At 44.0% G+C, this 22,835-nt stretch overlaps 1 long non-coding RNA gene across 2 annotated transcripts in view; it reads left to right on the plus strand.

Annotated features, from left to right (window-relative positions):
* Window positions 1-332: 332 nt before the first annotated feature.
* Window positions 333-22,835, plus strand: part of LOC117601035 (uncharacterized) — a 104,090-nt gene continuing 81,587 nt past the window's right edge. The window contains exon 1 of one of the 2 annotated variants that reach the window (XR_004580583.2): window positions 333-675. This is a non-coding gene — a long non-coding RNA (uncharacterized LOC117601035). Of the gene's footprint in view, window positions 676-7,366; window positions 7,868-22,835 lie in introns of those variants that run through there. The other variant, XR_004580582.2, reaches the window with a different exon arrangement.

The following is a 22,835-nucleotide window of genomic DNA, read 5'->3' on the forward strand; positions in this document are numbered from 1 at the left end:
GTACTTCAATGCCTCGGGGTTTTCGCGATTATAATTGCAAAATCTCGATTAGGAATATTAATTGGTAATTAACAGTAGACTTTGGGGAGTCGACTTTGAATTTCAAAGCGTTTTATACGACGCGTTAGTTTCGCATTATTACTCGGTTCGATAACACGTGCCATTTTGCAATCACGAAGCAATCGAACTTTGAACTATCAAGACGTATAAATAAGAGGTCAAGATGGAACTAGTTCGCGATAACAATTTGGCGCCGCAGGCGGTATTACCTTAACGAGTTTCAACTTGAAAAAAAAAAAAAGGAAAAAAAAAAGAAAAATGGTAGGAAAAAGACGGTAACGGGACGAAGAAGTAATTACAGAGTGAGGGGAAGGCTTAACGTCGATCCATTTGTGACCGTTCTCATTAGCGGTTTAATTTCCTGAATCTACCGGGGATGACTTTTCGGTGAAATTTTCCAAATTTCTCGATGCCAGCCGGCTATAAGTGGCTTCGTATCTTTCTAGCCGGTCGAAGGAATTACGAAGGTGGATGAATCCCTTTGGGATTGGGCTCTAACCGAGAAGAAGAAGAAGAAGAAGAAGAAGAAGAAGAAGATGAGATCATCGAGCTACGGCGGGTATCGTCGCGAATTAAAGTTTTGCCTCGTCGCTAACGGTTGTTCCACTTTGAAACGTAAGTATAATTTCTGTTATCTCCGTGGTACCTACTACCCACCGTGCAGCCACGAAATATAAAATAATAAAGGGCAGACCGACCAAAGCGACCAAGAACTTTGGCTATTACAATGAAACAGTTCCGCGCAAACGCGTCTTCAACTTTTAACGGCTCGTCCTCGTTCCTTCGTGTCTCCACCCATTCCGCTGCTCATTTCCCTTTTCTATCGCGAATTTATATCCCCGCCAGCGATACCGTTCAATTGTATTCGGAAAGGGAATCGGCCAAAAAGGAAAATATTCCTGTCAAAGTTTCGGAATATCAAGAAAGTTCAAATAAAATGAATTCCATTTTATGAAACTATCAAGACGATACTACGTATATTACTAAGTGGTTAGTCGGATAATTACATTCACCCTCTTGCCTCGTGAGCACCATATTTATTTCAGTTTGCCGTCGCGTTCTCGCCATTAGGCTACTAATCCACTTAATTTCTTCCCAGGCCTGGACGGTGTTCTGTTTCTTTTTGTAATTCGATGGTCGCGCGTGCAGGTACATTGCAATTAACTCGGCGAATAAAGCCGCGACAATCCTGTTGCTTTTCGCCGGCTCGCGAAATAAACGTAACGCGTTCGTAGTGTCCTAACGTAAGTAACGACTTCTCTTTTAAAGCCCTTCTAACCGTCCTTTTCAACAGGATTTAATATTTCGTCGAAAGTGGCGGCAAGTGGGGCCAATTTTAATTTGTTGCACTCGTTTGAAATAAAGAATGGCCAAGCGTAGTTAGAGATTTTTTTGAAGAGTGCTCCTCTTTAAAATTGCAATCTCGTTGCAAGCGGAACGACGCTATCCAATGGCACGTAGACTCGTATTTCCGGTTCGATCGGTTCCAACAGGATCGAAGGATCGCCGCGGTGAGATCGAACCGAGATTCGTTTCTCGAAAATAGACAAAGTCTCGCGTGGATAACACCTGCCGTTTGCATTTGGCTCCGTTGCCAAAATCATCCAAAGAGGAACCAGCCTCATCGGCCTACATCGCGTACTTTTTCTTTTTTTCTTTTACTTGGCCACCCCTTATCAACCGTAGCTTGTACATTTCTTTTCTGGCTCGATCCTCCTTTCTTTCCACTCTTCCCTTTTTCCCTCCTGCCAATGTCTCCGAGACGCGGCCCATCAGCATAAAACGCGCAGTTTTATGAGCCGTAGCGAATAGACGGTCCCGTGTTACATCTTCCTCAAATGATCCCTGCTTGTTGCCTCCGCTTCAACAATCGTTCTCGCTTTCTGCCCCCTTGCTCCATCTCGAGTTTCGGTGCGATCACCGTTGTTATCGTTCCCTTCTCATTCTCTGATTTTCTTTTCATACCTTGCTCCGCTCGGTAGTACCACTTCGCTAGATTCTTTTTATTTAACTCGGCTCCCTAAAATGTACCCCGGTATCCTCGATAAACCGAATGGTTTTAGTTTCGAGTAACTCAACTCCGAGAGCATACAATTAGCGTGTTAATTCCTGTTATTTTGTAAATTGAACAATTTAAGTGGCTCGTAAAATTCTATTAGTCGCATTAAAAGCGAAATTTGATTTTGCGAGCTCGCTACAAAAGCGCTGTTAATTCTGCTCGCGGTTACACGTGTTACGGAAAATGGGTCATTATTGCGTGGTTCCGGAGACCTGGTTAAAAGGAAAAACGTAATCCCGCGATGGTAATAGAAGAAATTATGCATACATTCATGATTCTGTTCTGTTCTGTGTATTATTAGCAAGGTGGCCCGTGTTTTTACAGGGTTACGAGTGCAATATCGTGGAAAATTATTTGACCAGTCCGGGTTTACGGTAGTCGGCTGCTCGTAAAAAGGGATCCCGACACATCGCGCGTAAACTTAGCTTAATTTCACCTATAAAGAAAAGCGTTTACGTCGGGCCCAGTAGCTGACCCTGTTTGTCCGTGGTCAACCATATTTCGTGTCTCGTCGCGAAACAAGCGAAAATACGATATTCCGTGAAACTTTATAACACCCGTGTCCCGGTTTTCAACGATATTCTTTTTTTTTTTTTTTACATTAATAAGAACGCTTTTAAAACGAACACTGTTGCCAATTAAAACAACCACTTGGCTCGTTAAAAAGTCGAGGAAAAAGACCGATACATTATTGCTTTCTATAAAAAAAATCGTCTCTCATTTACACTTAAGAAAACCGCACGAGCTTATTGGCCAGCCCGATAGAATAGCCTGACGAAAAAGAAGAAGGGGGGAGGGGGAGCGAAAAGCGAAAGGGAAACGAAGAGAAAGAAAATTTCTTCCCCCAATATCTTTCGATCTGCCGTCGAATGCACAACCCTGGCAAATTGGAAGGAATATACTCTTCCCCTGTCGAGCGATGGCGAACGAGAGGGAAGGTAAAGTGAAGAGGGGTGGACAGGGGTGGGTCAGAGGGGAGAGAGAGGATTGCACAATGCACGAGATTTCGTCCAGTCCATCGGGAGTCCCATCGCGTCCCCATAGGCAGCTATTAGGGCGTGAGGTTCCTTCGGTAAGGATTCCCACAGGATGGCTGGATGCTTTGGAAAGCTGAGAAGGGATGAGGAAGATGGATAATTTGTCCGGTATCCACCTCTCTACCCTCTCTTCTTGTCCCTTTGTCGTTCTCTCTTCTTCAGCCTTGATCGGGTTCTCGTTGCCAGCCAACGTTTCAAGAAACACCGTGCGCTGCTGACCCGAATCTCGACTGGCTCTCTTTGACGAAACGCTTTACGAAGTACGAAGTTCGAGAAGTAGTTTTCGTGCGGTTGAAAATCTGTGTCCGTCTGTAAAAAAAAAAAAAAAAAAAAAAAAGAAAAGAGAGGAAAAAAGGGAAAGAAATCTCGTTAGCCTAGGCAAGTGCATGGTATTTACCGATACGTCGTTTTAAAAGGCTTTCGACGGAGGTTTATGGGAAAGACGTCGTCTACCAGCGGCAAAGTCTTTCTACGAAGGTTTATGGAGAAGAGAATTAGGAGAAGAGGAATAGGAGCGAAAAACCAAGTTACGACCATAGCTATCAAGCTGACTTCTTACTTTGGTAATACCCTTCCACCGGCTGCTTTCATATAACTGCGTCTCCAGCGACGTTTCTGTCCGGGATTGCTGCGCTTCCAGCTAGCAGGGGGTGGTAAATGGTACTAAAGAGAAAGACAGCGTGAGAGGGAAGAGGGTATCTAGCAATTTGTATGTACAGTAAGCCTCTGTAATTGCCAGGCTACCTATCTAACCCCTTCCACCTACGAGCGTGTGCCGACCCCTCTCGTTCTCCAGCTCTCTGGCTCGCCATTTACATATTATAATTTATAGGTGAAAGATATCGGGTCTAACGGAATGTCGTCGACGTTGTTCTACTCTCTTGAGAGAACACGACAACGCGCCACGTTTCGCTAATAATTCTATTTAATATTATTAGAAATGGTAGTAGACGGGTTTGTCGAAATTGTAGAAGAAAATTCTGATACATCGTATTTCGGGTGGAAGAAACACATTGCGAGGAAATGATAACATCCAAGTGTTTAAGAAACGACGGAGCGAAATGAAGATGTACGAGCGGAGGGTATTAGGATACGAAGAGAGGAGAGAAGGGTAGCTTTCACCGAGGGGTAACTAAAACGTACTTAGCCGTGGGGGTTAAAAGGTGGAGAGTCATCGCGTGATCGTGGAACGTTATCCTAAAGCATATAACCCAGCCACCGGAGAAACAATCCGAGGGAAGTAAGGGTCGGTTTTCTTCGGGGGTGATAGAGGTAGCGGTGAAGGATCAAGCCACCCCTTACCGTTACGGGGATCTGCGATGATTCTCCATTTAGATATAGTTACATTTAATTTTCCAATGTCTTATAGCCACGCGATAGCAAATGAATTGATCATCGCTTTAAGCACCCTCGATAAACACGAATCTCCAACTTATCCCGCTAAATTCGGCTCTAGGATCGCAACATATCTGTATAGAGATTTAGATTTTATTAACCGAAATACCGTCGGTAATAGCGACGCGTATAGTTTTAATAGTCTCCGTAGATCGATCTCTCTTTTAATTAACACTCTAATGGAAGATACAGTTGGCTATCAATTATTCGATATTAATGACCGTACTGGACGGCTACAATTGTCGCTAGAGAACTTTTGGCACGAGTTATGGCTTAATGGCGTAACTACGTCGATGTTAACGGTCCTGCTCTGCCATTTCGATTCTTTATTGCCATTCTTATTTATCTTTTCGGGTCGTTCACGAACGGCTTGGTAATGCCACGTCCAAGTACGACGAATCGCGCGGTTAAATTCTACGTAGACACGAACGAGTTTGATTCGGGATGCAGAAAGGGGCTGGATCGTTGAAAACTGTACGCGAAAAATGGAAAATAAAACAGAATCGTATAAATGTAAAATGGTTGAGAATTACGAAAAACGACGACGGCGAAAGAGCGGCATGAAGTTTCACAGAGGCTAACCCAGAACAGAAACTTATTATTCCTTTGAATCGAGCCTGCAGGAAAATTCATATGGCGGGCCGCGAAAGTGGCGAGAAATATTAAGGAGTTTCGTGTATAAGCAGCTCGATCGTTGGGATATTCACGTGCATACGTGTGAAAGAATACGGTCTCGAGGAAAGGTTTTTATCCAGCTCGGGGAAATCGATCATCCACGGCGCGGCGTACGGGCCGTAATACGATTCAAAAATTGCGATGGAATCCTTTGTGCGTTCGTGAGAGCCGCACAGCTGCGCAAATAAGAGTAAAATACAATAATTCATTTTTATCAAGAGAAAGAAACACGACCGCCATTTTTTACGTTGCTTTTGAAATCTAGAGCCTTTGTTAATTTACGAGATAGCCGGTTACCTGTAAAATATTTCGACTTTACCTTAGCCGAGTATCCGGAAATATCTCCGTTTATTCCGAGCAGAAGGAAACGTATATCTCGTTCCGTTATGGGGAAATTAAAGCGAGGGATATTTGAGAGGTATCAGAGAATTGGAAAAGTCATCTCGTAAACAAGGAGGTAGCAGGAAGAGGTCTGCAGGGAGTACCAGCTTCTGGATATTCCAGGCATGGGTGTAACATTGAATATGCATTAGCGTCAGTACGTCGATGGTTGCAACGTTGAAAGAGGGATGAACGGAGTCGACGGTGACTCACATTGTGACCGGAATAAGCAAACTATCCTTTAAGGTCCCTCCGTTCGATACGGGGGGTCTTTCTGTACCCGTTCCCGATGCGACAGCACGACGAAGATCCTCGATTGAATTATCGTAATCACGCGTTTCCTTCGCCGGCCCTTTTCTTCCGTCCAATCTCATTTACGCTTCACAGAGGGAGTAGCAGACGTTCTTCGTGAGGTGACTACTTGAGAATTACACGAAATCAGACTCTTCGGCTAAAGGTCTGACTCGGAATAGCCTCGAGTAATTTCCGTAATCAAATTTTCTCTCGTTAAACTTGCTTCGTTCGAAATGATCTCTCGCTCATTAATATTGCAATACTTGGAATATTAACGTCTGCAAGAAAGAAGAATTTATGGATTCCTAAATACCTCGAGAGGGAAAACTGATGACCTATACTACTTTCATAATCACTGGCACAATTAGCAGCTGCGATAACAAGTCGTTCCCGGGCCGATCGTTAATTCGTGTCATCGATAGCGTATAATTAGGATAGTGTGTTGACAGGGAAACCGTCCCTCTGGATGAGGAGAGAGAGAGAGAGAGAGAGAGAGAGGGAAAGGTTGCGGGAGAGGTTGGGTAGCATAAAGGAGTTAAGCCACAACGCATCAAGCTCACACGTGGGCGTGCGTGATAACGAAGCTTACCATCACGATCGAGCAGTGTGTCTTGCACGTGCATGTGCACACAACACGTGCACCCAGAACGCGATCGACGGACGCGTGGGGGTGGTTCTAGGGGGTCGGAGCTTCGAAGTTTGATATTACCCTGGCAAGTGTCCATGGCAATCTTATAACTCAAGTGCTCACTACCTATAATGCGTGAAGCGTACTCTGATGCACGTGTGTGTACACGAACGTATGCGCGATCGTGTGCACGTGTGAGTAGAAACACCGATACTGCAACTGTCCGCGTACATCGACCTATCCGTATGGCAACGTGCATTTAGATTGCGCGGTCAGAGTTCTCGTAATACTTTTGGCAGCTAGGGTAGCGAGTTAACGTTAAGTTTAATTAACGTGCCACGTTGGATTCGTTTGGAATCGTGCACCTTTTTGATTGTCACGGAGCTTGTTGGTTGTTTGAAATTTTCTACGAGATAACCTTTCAGTCTGTTCCCGCGAAAACAGGTTATTAGCCTGTCACGATAAATTATTTTCTGTTTCCTTTTCTATTTCTTTTTCTATTACGATAACATAACTAGTTTCGAGGTTTCTTTGTTGGAAATATTAGACTGGTTACGGTGGTGATCGTTGCTTTCAATGAACACGGTATACTTATAAATATTAATACTGAGATTTTACCGGCAGTCGTGTAAAAAGGATAATTTACTTAATATTCATTTGCGCACGAACGTATCCAGATTAATTAATGATTCATACGCAACGGAAGCGTTAAATAACTTGCTACAAATTTACGCTACGTTGAGCATTTCAAATATTCCAGCGTTTAAATCGAATCGATGCACAGTAGCTTATATCGATTATCGATATATTGCTCTGTACTAATCGCGAGTCGGTGGCGCCCCCAGCCTCTCGCCTCGTGCTTTAGAAGTGACGGACGCGCGGATTTTTCGTTCCGTATATTTTATTAAATTTTTGTGTTAAATTTTTTCAAAACTGTACAAAAAAGTGAATAACCTTGCTCCACAGTAACTTTGCTACGCGTATTAGTCATAATCAAGTATATTTACAAACGTATCGAGAGAAGTAGAGGTAAAAAGTAAAATTGCGCCAATTCGTAACCGATAACAGCCATCTTGTCCTCGTGGCGTGGCGTGGCGTTTCAATTTTGCATTTTCGTTCGCGTTTTATAAACTTTTTCGTAGAAAATTGGCTTTCGGTCAGGCATACGATTGATATTGTGAAAGTGTTATCAAGACGGTAAAGGTTATGGCGGAATTTGGCGGAATTTGGCGGACTGTGATTACGAGAGACGCTGCAATCCTTGGGGACTCTTAACGTCGGCTTTGATCGTCTTACAACAAGCAACAGGTCCGCCATGTTTGTTCGTCTCATTGTCAGGTATGTTACAAATAATGGCATGATTTATAAAATTTTCTACTTGCGTTTCTTTACGATTTCAAATACATTTGTACGAAATGAGGTTAAGTTGTATATTATTATTCAAAATGATAAGACACGAAAATTGTACGATTTCTCGGAATACAAAGAGATACAGTATCTCAAATAATAGCGTAAGGTTTCACTTGGCAACTACTTGCGTTTAGAATACTGCACGCGCGAACTTTCCATCGGATTTCGCTCGGTTTTCGCAGTTGTTTGCTTAAGAATACCTTTAAAATTCCTGGAAAGTTTGGCGCAAAACTTTCTTATTGTTAAGTTCGAAATAAGGATATCGTTAGAAGTAGCTTCAACTTATTTCGTGCACACGGCATGGGGTGGGGTGGGGTGGGGTGGAGTGGGGGGGTTTAGTCGAAGCGGTAGGCGGGAGTGGTAAAGATGAAGATAAGGGAAGCGACGCGAAACGAAAAGTAGTTCTATTACCAGGCTCAGTGCCAGAGAACCGTGTAAAGCTACCCAGCTGCCTCATTAAAATAAACCGCGAGAACCACCCTGACTTACGCTACAAACTGTCCACACCATTAGACGCTCGTTAGACACCTTTTTCCTACATTTTCTCTCTTTTTTCTCCAGCTGAAATTTACCATGTTCTTTCCATTTTATATCACGGTGTCCAAATTTTTCAGCCGATGATTTTTCCTCGGCTCGTGATTTATTACGCGCTCTTTAGATCTTGCATTTTAACACATAATTATTTTAATTATTCAAACTCGAAGTCAAGTTCGAACTTCAGATATTTTAGACAAGTTCAAGGGAAAGTAGGTCGCTATTGAATGCGGGAATGTTTAGAAAGTTGAAGTTCTCGGTTGACGACGTAGTTGTGTATCGTGTACATTTTCCCCTGCAAGTTTCTTGTAAACGCGTGGCAAGAAACCTTTCAGTCTGTGAATTCGAGGAGCTTTCGAATAATCGCAACTTCTTGTGAATTCCTATCAAAGGATACGCGGCTGAAAGAAGTTTGAAACTTGAAAATCAAGGAAACGTTAAAAGCTTTCCTTCTTTATACAACGTTCGTTCATCAGCCTTTCTAATGTAATTTCTTTTGGTTTTAACAGATTTAATTTGAATCGGAGCGCAAAATGTTGGCCTCTCTTTTCGCGGGACTCGGTCGAATGGTATAGTAGCGCAAGGTAGATAGCAAAGATAAGGTGAATTGAAAGCCAAGGTGTTGGGCGAACAGGTTGAACTGGTGTCGAGGGTGTTGCTAGGTTACTAGACTGTTTCTCTGTGGATGAGAAGGTCGGTAGGTAGCTGGTTTAGCGTGTATATCTTGGATGGAAGGAAAGCTCGAACCGCGGTACACCTCAAACGTTATTCTCCTTCAACACGAACCCGGGCCGACTTTACGTCTTAATTTTCTTCCCATTTCCGGTATCCTCTCTCGGCGCACCCTCGCCGCTTTGTGCTTTTAATTCCGTCCTCAGTTTGTCGAAGGTTATTTGATCCTAAAAGAGTTACGACATTCGAGCAGGCTCGGCTTGCCTTTTCGAAAGGGCGGCTTCGGGTGAAAAGTGGCAATTGAAGGTTTTGCTGCGAAATGCAGTTTCGCTTCTTTCTTTATAATTTCCTTTATTCAAATTGCTAAAAAGTCAAGTCGCTGATCGTTTAAAAAGCCAGCTCTTCGGTTGGCTCGTTTATCCCGAAGGATCCGCAATTGATCGCAATATATTCAGTTAACAGCTGTTCGTTGTGTACTACATCGAACAGCAGGCTGCTTTTCGGGAACGATAACCAACAACGAACCCTCCGACCATAAGGCAACCCGAATAGGTAGACCCGCGATCCGTTATACACACACAGCCTCTCTCGTTTTCGTGTTGCGGTTGCATTAAAACAACCTGTTACCCCACCATCCTCCTAACTTCCATCCTAGTTTTCTAATAACGAAAAACGATCCGCTGGTTAACGATGGAAATTACACAACGAGGCTAGTCTTGTAGCAGCGATCGTCTCGATGCACCCAACACGATTACCTTCGGCTTTATAGTTAGCTCGTAGTTTAACGTTGATCGAGCTAACTGCGTGTACCAAGGCGAGCAACACGTTAAAGTAGGCCTGTTTAACACGTTCGGTGCCACGTGGGTCAGCGATGACCCAGCCATTAAACGGAGAGGTTAAATTTGAAAATTAATTTCTGATCTTTCGATAGAAGAATAAATACTTGGCGTTTCGAGGGAAGATTTTTCTCTCGGTAAAATGTCCCCTTCGTCCTTCGATCGTACGTATCCGTTCAATTTTCATTTCCCTCCAATTTTCCGTGCCGCTCTTCGCCCGATTCGAGAGGATTCGGGTACATACTCGAGTTAACGACTTCGTTCGCTAATCGTCAGATAGAGGGTGGCGGGTTTTAAGGAGTTCCAGAAGCAAAACGCTCTTTGGTAACCAGTGTCTACGATTAAGTTGATCGAGTTTTCGGAAATTAATTAACTACGGCACGTCTTAGATGGGAATTCGGTAATTTTCTATTTCGAGAGGAGACGATGAGGAAGAGGATCTCTGGTGCGGAAACTCGTTGGCAAGTTTCGGACACGCATAGACGAATAGACGAATAGACGAATAGATTGACGAGGAACACGTGTATACAGAATGCGGTTTGCACGCGAAGCGGAATGTATACGCAGGGAGAATGTACGGATTCCGCCGGGTTTGCGATATTCCGTTTGTGGAAACGTTGAAGAGGCCACGCTCCGGCGACGTTACGTTATTCCGTTCGTGAGAATAAGCAGATTCGATCGTGCCACGGCAAAGGAAATTCGTATTACCGGGGGTTCGTTCGATCGTCGAGACAGTGACTGGCAGCCAGACACCGTTTCCCATTAGCGATAGAAAACGCGGCGTGTTATCTGCGCGCGTGGCTACTCGACGCCCCATGAATTCGAAACAAGCCCCGCTACCAATCTGATAATCTCATTTTCTCCTTTCCTTCCTCTCTCACCCCCCTTTCGTCCACTCTATTATATTCCTTATAACGGATACGAATCGCAATTTGAACGGTATCGCTTTCGTCGAGTTAGATAGAGTTATGGTCGAAAAAGGAATCGAAACGATAGACAAGAAAATAGAAATGGACGACTCTCTACTTTGAATCGTACGATTGTTATTTCGATTACGAGCGCGTTTCGGGATGCAGAATCCAGAGATAGGGTAGACATGAAATTTCACCGAGCTCCTGGCCTATCTGTGGTTCCCTTGCCTCTGAACAGCCGGTAGTGTGACATGATCGTCGGATGAAACGGGCACCGTGGAAACGCGATAAGAGGCGAGAAGCAACGGGAAACGATGATACTCGAGGAAAAGGGCTGCTCTGAAAAGCCTACCGCAATCATCGTAAGGGGATTCAAGGGATCCCTTTTGCCCGTTACGTCATCCCGAGTATCCGAACCTTTACTTTTTGCCCCTCTTTGCTCCTCTTTCTTATTTCACCTCTCCGCTTCTACCCTCTCCGCGGAGCACAAGTCGCTTTAATGGGTCCACGGAGGACACAGCAGTTGGCCGAAAAAACAATTCCACCTACGGAATCTCCTCTCCAAGTCCGTCGAATCGGTCAACGATTCTCCACCTTTTTCTCCTCGTCCTTTTCTTTTTTTTTTCTCTCGATTTACCCTTCTTAACTTAGACCGTCTTCTCCTCTTTCGGTCAAAGAAAAGCTTCGAACTTGTGAAAAAAAAAAAATAGCGCGTTGTCGAACAGTTACTAAAATAAGTAGAATAAAGTAAAATTCTATCTAATTAAGATCGTCTTGGTCGGATACTTTTGATTAACCAGCAATCTAACTTTGGAGCGTCGTTTTCGCACACCCTTAACAGTCGCTTTAGCAGGAACGCCAGTGAATTTCGGGAAATAAGTTTTTCCCCCCTCGTTTCAGGATTTCGAGTCATGCATTTTCGTGGAAGCGGGTAGGATAAGGAGGATAGCCAGGGTTTAAGGTGGTCGTGGCTGCAAAAAGAGTAGGAAGAAGTAGAAGAAGAAGAGCCGGGAAAGGGGAGAAGGGAAAAAAAGGGAGGAGGGTTAGAAGGGATAGGTGGTGGCGCCGGGCAGGCAGGGCTCACCGCCGCGAACTTTAGCAGATATTGAATATCTTGGACCATCAATCACTTCGGCACGGCAATATCCGAAAGTATTGGCCTTATATTTGTTTCTATATCGGGCACCGATTTATGGCTGAAGCACGTCGTTCCGTCAGCCTCTGAAATCATCGTCGAAAAACTTTACGTATACTGCATTGATTTTTAATCAACCACGCTATGTGTTATATCAAGTATCTCAATCGCTATGTAATTTAGTAGTTTCTTAACCCTTTGAAAGTTAGAGCCTAGTCTAGAGCCTAGTTATTGGCTATAGACTACGCGTCTGACGATATACAGATCTATACTACTTATTTCGCGCGCTTCGCTTCAGATTCATTCAAATCGAATGGGGATGAAATTGGACGCATCCAATTCGATGCAAGCAATTCTCAAAATGTCGAGAATCGATATAAGCTGTTTCGGATCCATTAATCTGACATAGACCCTCCGTTAACTGGTGTAGATAACCTCAGAGTATCGCTATCAGATACTAGACCTAACCGAGACGCCATTGGGTTCATCCTGTTTGATATAGATCCCAGAGGATTCGCAGGACTCTATTGAGATACCGTAAGATCTATTAGGTTCTTGCATATCTAACGTCCGATTTCGAAACCTGCACTTGAGTCAATTGTTTCTTTTAATAATACAAATTAATCCAAAATTTGTATCTTCCATTCACTGCATCGGTAGATCTGTTCGTTTGGTTAAAATGTTTCCATCCGGTAGGTGAAAAGATTTCCTTTAACAAATAGCGCGAACGTTTTCCGCAATGGTTTTCTCCTCTCTTTTTTTTTTCAACGTATGCTCACGAACGCGAGAGCAACGCGAACGTGGACGTTTCTCTTTATTAAATTTTCACCAAATTCTGTTCTTTCTCGTTTCACCGTTAAAACCAAGAGATCCTGACAGAGCAAAATCGTACGTGTCCATCTACCTACCTGCATACGTATGCCGTTCCCGTATATCATTCGTGCACGTTTGTTTAAACACTTATATATGCTCTCGTTCAAAACTCACAGGATATTCGCAACAATTTGACAAAATTTAAAAAAATGATTTGTTGAAAATTCCACCAAAATCATTAATAATAACTTCTTTTGATAACAGTGTTCCAAATGTACCTAACACGTTTTTGGTACGACAAAGATAAATCATCGAAAATTGTGCACAATGTCTGTTAACCGAGATCGTTTGTAGCCCGCAAGATCCATTTCTCGTAGCCGCTTTTCCCGAGCCGTTCCTGATTTCAGCTCAATATAAGAAGGCTTCCTTACCCCTCGACCCCGTAGCCAGCACCCCATTTCCGTCGACAGATCGCGCCAAAGTGCTTCGCATGTAGACACCGTGGAGAACGTTCGGGCTCGATAGGGAGTCAGATCTCTCAAGATGGTGCACCTTGGCACTTTGCTGTGCGAGAGTTTTTTTTTTTTTTTTTTTTTCATCCCTTCCTATGTCGCTGCTGCGGCATATACGCCAAGCTGTTTCTTTCTTTCTTAGGCTGTGTTCACATTGGTATAGGAACTTGGATTCGATTAAAAACTATCTTCTTTTGCAAAATCGGGACGCGTAAAGTTTTCTGAACGAAAATAGAATAAAATGGGAAATTTAAATTGAACATTGCCCTGAAACCATTCCTTGCTTATTTCTTACGTGGCCAAATAACAATGTGAACGTAGCTTTAGAGTGTTATCCTGTAGCATGGTTCGTTCGAGCGATCTAAGCGAAGAAAAGAACGCTTGTAAGAAGAGAAGAGATATGAGGAGGAAAGAATGGTAGGGCGAAGGAGGCGGGCGAGAGGGGAATTGCTTGAATGTTCCAAGTTTCTTTATTAGATCGGGGGTGTCCATTCGTCGGAAATGGACCAAAATATCCTCGCTTCTCCTCCTCCCCTCTAACGCTGTATCGTTCTTCTTCGAGCCCCACGCGCGCGCCACGTTTCTACGACTAGGGTGTTTATATCGAAATCCAAAATCCTGGGAAATGGCAGCCCCGAGAAACCGGGGACGTCGAGTAGAGTGGGTCCGGGTGGAAATCTAATACGGGTATAAAGATGAAATCTTGGGAGAAGTTTCATAGGTCCACGGTTGCATCCTCCACTTTGCCCTTTCTTCTCATCAAATATTGCTTTGTATCGGCGTTCGCGAGATCGTCGCCAGTCACTCGATATCTTCGTTGCTTTCTGCCTAGAAAAGACCCCTTTCGACAGTATGACGCCAGTCAAATTCTCAGGCTATTTTATCAGCAAACTTTTCAATATTAAGAGCTTATATGAAAAGAAAGGAAGAATCAGTTTTCCCGGATTTTTTGAAAAGTAGCCGAAATCGTTTCGAATTTTATAAGTTGGTTTAGCTTGGTCACGGATTTGGTGATTGATCGAACGTGAAAGACGATTGCTTTTGTTTCCTTTCGTTATATCCTACATCACAAAAGCGAAGCTTCGCTCGTCACGAACGGCACGTGCGCCCTTTTCCATCCCCGATATTTATTTAACCGTAATTCCGTTCGTCGCACGTGTACGGTAAATGCTTGTTTCGCGGTTCCATCCAATTTCACGTGGACCAGAAAATATTCCCCCGGTAGTTTAAGCTACTTTAACGTCGCTCTATTCTTAGAAGATCGGAAAAGTACCATTCCTATGCTAACAAGAGCTTCTTCAATTATACTTTGTCCTCGCTCCTCGCCGATTGTTATTTGTCCTCCTCTTTTCTTCGTCTTCATTTCCACGCTTTGCATAATCTAATTTCGTTTCCTCCGTCGCGTCGGTTCCGAACGTTTACCTTTATTATAATTACCTTATTACCGCTGGAAGTATTGTCCATCGATAACGAACAACTTCTTCGATTAACGGAACAGCAACTCGTCCATATTTTTTCAGAAATCTCCGTCATTGTCTCTAATAAATTTCCAACGTTACGTGGCGCGAAATCAGGGCAATTATAATTGGGAGTGCGAGTAATTTTATCGCGTTCGATTTCAGTACTTTCCCAGAGATTACGCTTTCAATTGAATATGACAAATAGGAAGAAACGATATCGCGAACAGTGCAGTCGACGTCGAACTGGTACACCCTTCGTACTTTACTCTTTTTCGTTCTGTATAAAGTCATGACGTTCTGCCTCCATGGGCGAGTGAAATTTACGGTCCTTTTATAGGGATTTTTATCGCTGTGTAAACTATGCGATATCCTACCGTATCCGTTTCCGTTCTAACGAACGGCCTCCACCTTTATTCCTTAAGAGAAGATCAATTCTGATGTTATATATTTCTACCCGACATGCGAATGATTAATTGTAGCGGTGAAATTTCTCTTCTATCTAGGATCAATCAAAGGGCGCGTAATTATGCAGGAACGTGTATAAACAGGGCCAATAAATAGAATGGGTATTTGCTGACTCACTAAAAGTACATCGATCCGGGCTTGCTGGACGCGCTAGTCCAATAATTGCTCCATTGACTTTATTGGAATCTCAATTATGGGGACAACCGACGTGTATCGAGGGGTTTTTCTCGATAGAATCACGAGGGACTAGGAGGAACTAGGACGAGCATTTCCATACAGGTGTCGCTACAGAGGGTGGCCGTCGTTCCTAGTTTTCAGGGGATCAAGTCGGAGCGTGGATCTGCTCAAGATTCGGACAACGACAGCCGGGACAGGGGTTGCTCCATCCTAAGTCTGACGCTTCTGTTGCTAACAGTTGCCCGAAACTTTGATAATCTATATCGCTTTCGGCTCGTGTCTTAACACCCGGCCACCTCGGCAGAAAACTTTCACATTCCCGGGTTTCTTACAATTTTCTCCCCTACCAAACGCGCAGACCTTCGTATGAAAAGAGAATAATTTTCTGACGAAAGAGAACTTTGAATTTATTCTAGTTTTCTACTTTTATTCTTGACGAAACGAAGATCGAGCCTCGTTACCGTTCCTCCTCGATACACGATTCGATGGAGAATAATGCAATACTCCCGTGCCGGTTTCCACCATTCTAACGAGTTTAACTTACCAAAGTTTATTCTTTAAAATTGCCCTCCGAGAAACGTTGGATTTCCAAACGTTGCTAGGTACACCTGTGATATTTTAGCCTCTCTATCCCGTCATCGGACGGATACGATTTCATTTCTGTATCCTGTTATCGGTAGCGCGGACCGGGATATCGATAAATCGATTATCAGGCTTCTTCGAGTAGCACGGATATCCGGTTGTATGATAACGGCGAAATGACGAATGGAAATTCGATTTTAATTTAGCTCGGACGGACGGTAGTTGACCGGGCCGGGTTCAACATATTTATGCAGGTCAGCGTCAGCTGCGAGGGTACCGGGCACAACTTGAAAAATATGCCCGATAAAGTGTCGCCATTTAACGTGCCAGGAAATAATTGCGACTCGTACTGCCCCGGCCTCCCAATGTGTCTTCGTTCCTCTTTCTAATGAGATCGTTACCGGCTATTAGCGTAACACCTAATGACCTTATTAACACCGTTTCCTGACACGCGAGATTTAACGTTTAACATAAACGTTACACATCAAACTCAAACAAAACGTCACTTTCGTTTTTCTACTTCGTTCAGAAATGTGAATCTTTTGAATTTAAAATGAATCGTCCTTGGTAATTATCGGAATGACTCGGGAATTTTCTTTCTCAGGTTCGACAAAGTTATTCTTCGCAAGAAAAATAAATGTTCTACTATAGAAGTACGGATGAAACGGGTTCTCGTTAATTCTAGAATCAAACAAACATAACACCGTTGATCATTAGGAATTAGCATAGCACGTAAGGGTCGTTTCGCGTCCGATCGATCACTCTCTGACGTCCGAGTCAAGGAATTCTGTTCGAAATAAAATGAAATATGATAAATTAGCGGGGGTTTCAGCCATCGTTTCGCTGGTTTTTTTTAAATTAAAGAATATCTGCTTTTGAATCACGGCTTTTCGATATTCCCATCAATTCGAGAATTAAAAGAAATATAAAAGCGGCGATCGGTGGGAATATAAACGATCGCGTAATCCCTGGTCGGGCACGATTTCAATGCAATTGAAAAATGGCCCCGCGAATGGTCCTGGGTCCGCACGAATGCCGGACACGAACTCGACGCTGAACGATGTATTTGGGGAAACTTTTTGACGGATACGCGGCTCGATTGAATCGCGTGTACACGGTCGCCTGGCCAATCTTATTTCTATCCGGTTGGAAGCTCACTTTTCCTTCGGTATCGAGGAAAGGGTAATGCAGGTCGCGTATACGCTATCAGAGGAGAAACGAACGATGCTTGGCGGCAGAGATATAGCGGGGCCAGTCTGCAATCGTACTAGATATCGTCGTCCAATCGTATTCTCCGTGTTCCGCTTATCCTGAAAACCTTTCTGTCCCATCCTTAACCTATGGCCAGCAGCGCGGCTCTTCGATCCCAACATTCATCGAGCGCATGTAATATCTTATCCGGTGGCCGTTTCTCAAAGCGTGCACGTGTTCGAACGCGATTTTCTTAAAAATACGGCCCAGCTCGTCCGCACGACGAAACTCCTCCCGGCAGAGATTGCTGGGACGCTTTTAAACGCATAAAACCCAAGTAGCCGAGAGCTGGCTCATCTATAAAGAAGGTTATACGTACGGGATAGATTTTACCGTAAATAGGGACGTAGGAAAGATGAGATTGCCTGCACGACGTGCTCGATAAATCTGCAAACCATTGAAATCGTATTCCTATGCATTCCTTCTTTCCATTCGATTTCACGAAATTCTGAAGCTTTTTGATACCATCGTTCATAAGTATTTGCTTCTAATTAACTAGTAATTTTGAATCCCCGATACAAATCGAACCAAACGTTTTCAGCCAATTTTTCCGGACAAAAGTTTGATCAATTTTCATCTGATTACCAAAGTTAATCTGCACTGATTGCGAGTTAGGCCAGCGGTCAGAGAAATGATGGTTGAGAAGTTGGTCGAGTGGTTTTGGCATCGGGGTGATCGTAGGTCCGCCTAAAGCGTAGGGCTCCGACTAATGGCCACGGAGTAACAGAAGAAAAGAATAGCCACGGTGTGCCATAAATCCAGTCGGAACCAAGATGATACCCGGCAAAGTGGTTTGACCATAATGAATCGTTGGATTAGACCTACCACGCGAAAAGATATGGCCGCAAGAAAAGCTTCCACGAGAGGGTGTCACGAGGGTTGATCAATGGTGACTCGAAAGAAGTTCGTTAGCCCTCTATCGCTTTTGCATATCTCTGTCCATTTAAAAATTCCAAAATTGCGATTTTTCAATCGTACTTCGTTCGATGAAGTATACCTACGAATAATATTTCGCGTCCAAAGGTTTCGCGTTACAAGGGTTTCCGGTGAAGTCTTATTTTCACGAAATTATACACGCGACATCGTAACTTCGCTCGGAAGGCAAGAGTCCGCCGTTCCTTGAGCCCTCTTTCCGGCTTCTTAAAAGAGGAAACGAGCGTGGCTGCGTTTGCAGCAGATTCTCTGCGCACTTGAGCGCGATCCAATTAATTCGTAATTAGCGGGGGGGGGATTCGTTAATTTTGCCTGTTTCGCGGGGCCAAAGGCGAGTCTGAAGGGAATACGAAAACAAGAGGTAGCCAGCCAACGTCGTTGATTAAATTACGATTAAATTGCTTGCGTAATAACGCCGGACCGTGTAAATACGTTCGGAGAGAAACATTTCAAACATGTCGATGGAAAGGGTAGTGACGAATGCTCGATTTTACCGGCGCATCGAAGAAGACGAAGAAGAAGGAGAAAAAGAAATCAGAGTGTATTGCATAAAATTTAATTAAACAGCAATCTTCCGTAACGAAGAGTCATTGAAGAAGAATTTTCCTTTTAAATACGATCACTCGAAAATGCCCGTACCATTTCGTATCCGCGCGTAGTTTAATTGCGAGTTCGAACGCTGTTTCCCACAGTTTCGATGTAATTTCGCGAAACCAGTTTATTCTCGCTAATAAAATTACAACGGTGTAAAAAACGTAAAAAAAGAAGGGAAAAACATAGTCGGGGACGAGAGGGAGGTGGTCGTACACGGGGCCATTAATTTCGACGTTTAATTAAATCTCGGTCGATATTTCGATCATCCGACGAAGGATCACCGGAGGCAACGAGGCGTGATCGTTTGATCCAAAAAGCCTGGCGATATTTAATTTTAATTCTCGCTGCGAAGCGTGGACCAGCTGATATACGAGCGTGTCATTGGACGCGTGTGCGAGCGCAGCGTTATATGTACTAGCTTTCGTTCGAGTTTATTTGGCATCGAGCCAGTATTTGGTCCCATTCATCGCCGCTCCGATGGCGCGGCCATTTTCCAACAATCGCTCACCATCTTCCATCCTCGTTTTCCCTCCCTTATTTTATACTTGCATGCACGCCGATCGCAGGACCCCTCTGCCTTTTCTATAATTCCCTTCCTTCTTCGTCTTCCACGATTTCCTATTATTCGCTTATTTTGTTGTCCGTACACGTCGAACGGCTGCTGGCACTTTCACCGTCCTCGTCGTCCTCGTCGTCCTCGTCGACGACTGGCCACGAAGCTTACGGAATTGGAAGGGCAGTGGCACAAACCCTGGCCCGAGACCAGGTACACATCCCGCAGGAATACCGAGTAAAATAAGGGAAGTCTTTTTGTGCCACATACGTGTTCCGCAGGTATAATATAAAACGGGAAACGTTGAGGGACAAGGGAACTGGCGTGTCTAGATTCTCTCATATATTGCTCGATTTAGAACCCTTCTTGTCTTGGATATTTCATCGTGAATGTGTAAAATAGCCGTGGGATTAATAATAGCTTTCAGCTGTCTCTCTAGATTAGATGGAAAATATTTTGGGGAATTGGGGAATTTGGTTGGAATCGTTTTAATAGTTCACTCGGTGGGGGTAGAACGTATGGATCGTGCAGACGTAAGGTCCACCGAGAATCGATACGTATAGGATGATCGAATAATGGTAATGTCACTTTCCTCGTTTCGCACGGGAAAATATTATTCGCTGGATAAGTCCTTTATCGTTCGCGGGAAAAATTCCTAGACCGAGATTCGATTGTCCTTTTTCTTTTTTCATTGTGCCAGACTTCGAGAAAGTGTGTAAGACGAGGTCGGGAGGAAAGTAGTGGCGATTTAAGAGCAGAAGTAAAAGAGACATGGATGAAATACGATGGACGAACACGAGCGGTAAGAGCACTTTCTTCGCGGACCTATGAAAACATAGTTTTTTTTTATCGTTTCCTGCACAGAAAACGTTCTTGTACAAGGGTGACACTCGAGTATCTCTGAAAATACTCCTAATATTGATCTTCATTCGAGTCTGACAAGTTTCAGATACTCCACATTTCCAAATTATTTATCTCCTTTATTAAACAAGTAAGAAGTTGAACTTTCTTAACGTTGTCCGTCCCTGTTTTTCCTTCGGAAGTGCTTAGTCTATAGCCCCGTAGGTATTACTCGTGCAGGTTAGCTCGAGTCTGGCTTTCCGCCTCTGTGCGCGATGAAAGAGCAAAAGAAGATCCGATAAAGCTCTGGCAATAGCACGAAGGCAGCGACAACAAGCTGATATCTACGGATTACGGACACACGGTGTATACACTTTATCTCAGGCTTCCTATGTAGAAGTATTCATGCACGTACGAAGGCACACACGTAAAGTTGAACATACTAAGACGAAGAGAGTAGCTGCTTCAGCTACAAACACACACATACGTGATTCCCTTTCGTGCGGTGTATCTTTAGCGAGGAGGGAAAAAGAGGAAGTCAGAAGGAGTTATGAGACGACGGCCATCTTTTAGCTATCCTTCCTTCCTTCCTTCCTTCCTTCCTTCTTTTCTCTATGGTCCTCGAAGGAAGAGCCTGCGGGGTTTTCCAGGAGAAAACGAGGTCGTACCGAGCTAGGTCCTTGCGCCATAACATTCTCTATCGTTGAGAGCCATACATCATCATCGTGTTCAACGAGAACCGGCCACCTCTAAGTGCCTCGAATATCCACCTTCCTGCCTTGCTCCTTTTATCCTGCATTCATCCTGACTTTATCGTTGCTACCAGCAAGGTTCATCCTTCGTTCTCGACCACCGCGCACACCTTCCACCTCTGCCTCTTTATTCATGAAACGAATCTGCACCGATGCTTTCCAGCGATTTTTCGGTGTCCGGTGCAGAGACGCGTTCACCTGTCCGTCGCTAGACGGACCCCATACCGACCGGGGCAGCTCGATATTTTTCCTCGGGGCGACGTGCTTCGTTACCTCGAATCGTTCGAGTGTTACGTTTCCAGCAAGCTTTGCTGCTCCGCGATTTAATTAAAACGTTACGCTCCAACTAGTGGGGTTCAGCCTTTCGATCGTGTTGCCCAGAGATGGAGAAGTTTCGCTGACGGAAGGAACACGTAAAAAACAGGACACGCGTGTATTTTCGTAATTGACCGAGGATGTCACGTCAGAGTTGATCGGCAACGCGTGACAGTGGAAACGAAGAGAATACGTAGATACAAAGTGGATGGAAAGATAACGAAATTTCAGATTATAAAGCACGCGGGTTTAGTATTGTTTTAAGCCGATCGTTTGTGCCGTTTATTCGATTGAACGATAAGAATTGATAGACGGGCTACGTCGGGTTCAGATATAGATAAGGGCGTTGGATTAGAGGGTTGCGTTTCGTCGTTTGGCACGTCGCTCGTAACGCTGCGAGGTCCGATTGGTGAACGCTAATTATACGGGGGAGGGGGGGGGGTCACTGCGATTCCATTAGCGTAATCGCATTGTACTCACGGTAATTGAACGGCTAATTAGATTAATTTAAAATTTCGCTAACTCGACCGGGTTCAATTAGTAGACTGCGGCGGTGCAGGTGCGATTCGATTTTTCTTTTCTAAAATCATAGATATCTATCCATGCTGATTTGATAATTATTTTTATACGCTGAATCCAACAGTGAAAATTATATCAACGCGTTATGGTACAATCCTGTATAATCGAACGATACGTGTGTAGGTATAAGCACGAGGGAGTCAGGAAGATGGGAGCAAAGATCTTGATTCAACTTCAAAGCGGTGCTTATCTATTAAGCGGTGTTCTTGTAGCGACGAGGAGGAGATCCTTGGTACACAGAGGTCGTCGTGCATGATAAGAAATTGGAGCGGTAGAACGGGTGGGAAAATTGAATTCTGTCGATGCGTCTGAGGGAAAGTGCGGCGTAAGGAAGACGTGCCACTCCTGCAAGTAATTGATGCTGATTAAAATTCCATGGAGAACAGCCAGCATCCCTTTCTCCGTAACGTACGTGTTGAACTGGAAAAGCTGAATTCCGATCTTTCGACCGCTCTTCCCTTTCCGACACCATTATGTTCATAGGCCTGATCCTTCATTCGTATTCTTTTCTTGAAAAAATTGTCAAAAATTCTTGAAATACCTTTTGATAGGAATAAATTGTCCACGCAATCTTATCGTTTTCCAAAACGGACCGATCCCTCGGTGTATCCTGTTACTTGCGAAACTGACAAGTTTCTCCATTCGAGTTAGTTGTTCGTAAAGTTTAGTGCCACAGTCGGGAAGTTAACGAACCCGGTCCATGAACAGCGTATATTTCAGGATTAATATCGTGCGCGGTTAACTGCTGGGAATTCTCTAAATCTCCAATGGTTTTGTGCACGGGGCATTAATCAGAGGATGTAAAGGACTTCGGTACAGTTGGCAATAATACGTTGCCACTGTATCCAAAAGCATACCACGCTAATGAACTCGTTTAATCGCTCTGAAGCTAAGCTGCTCAATATTGCAAACTTTATTAATCGTGTTTCGATCGTTTGAAAACACGACGATGGCTCGTTTAATGTCCTCCCGTGCGAATTAA

Source organism: Osmia lignaria, chromosome 9 (assembly GCF_051020975.1).
Source record: "Osmia lignaria lignaria isolate PbOS001 chromosome 9, iyOsmLign1, whole genome shotgun sequence".
Classification (NCBI taxonomy): Eukaryota; Metazoa; Arthropoda; class Insecta; order Hymenoptera; family Megachilidae; genus Osmia; species Osmia lignaria.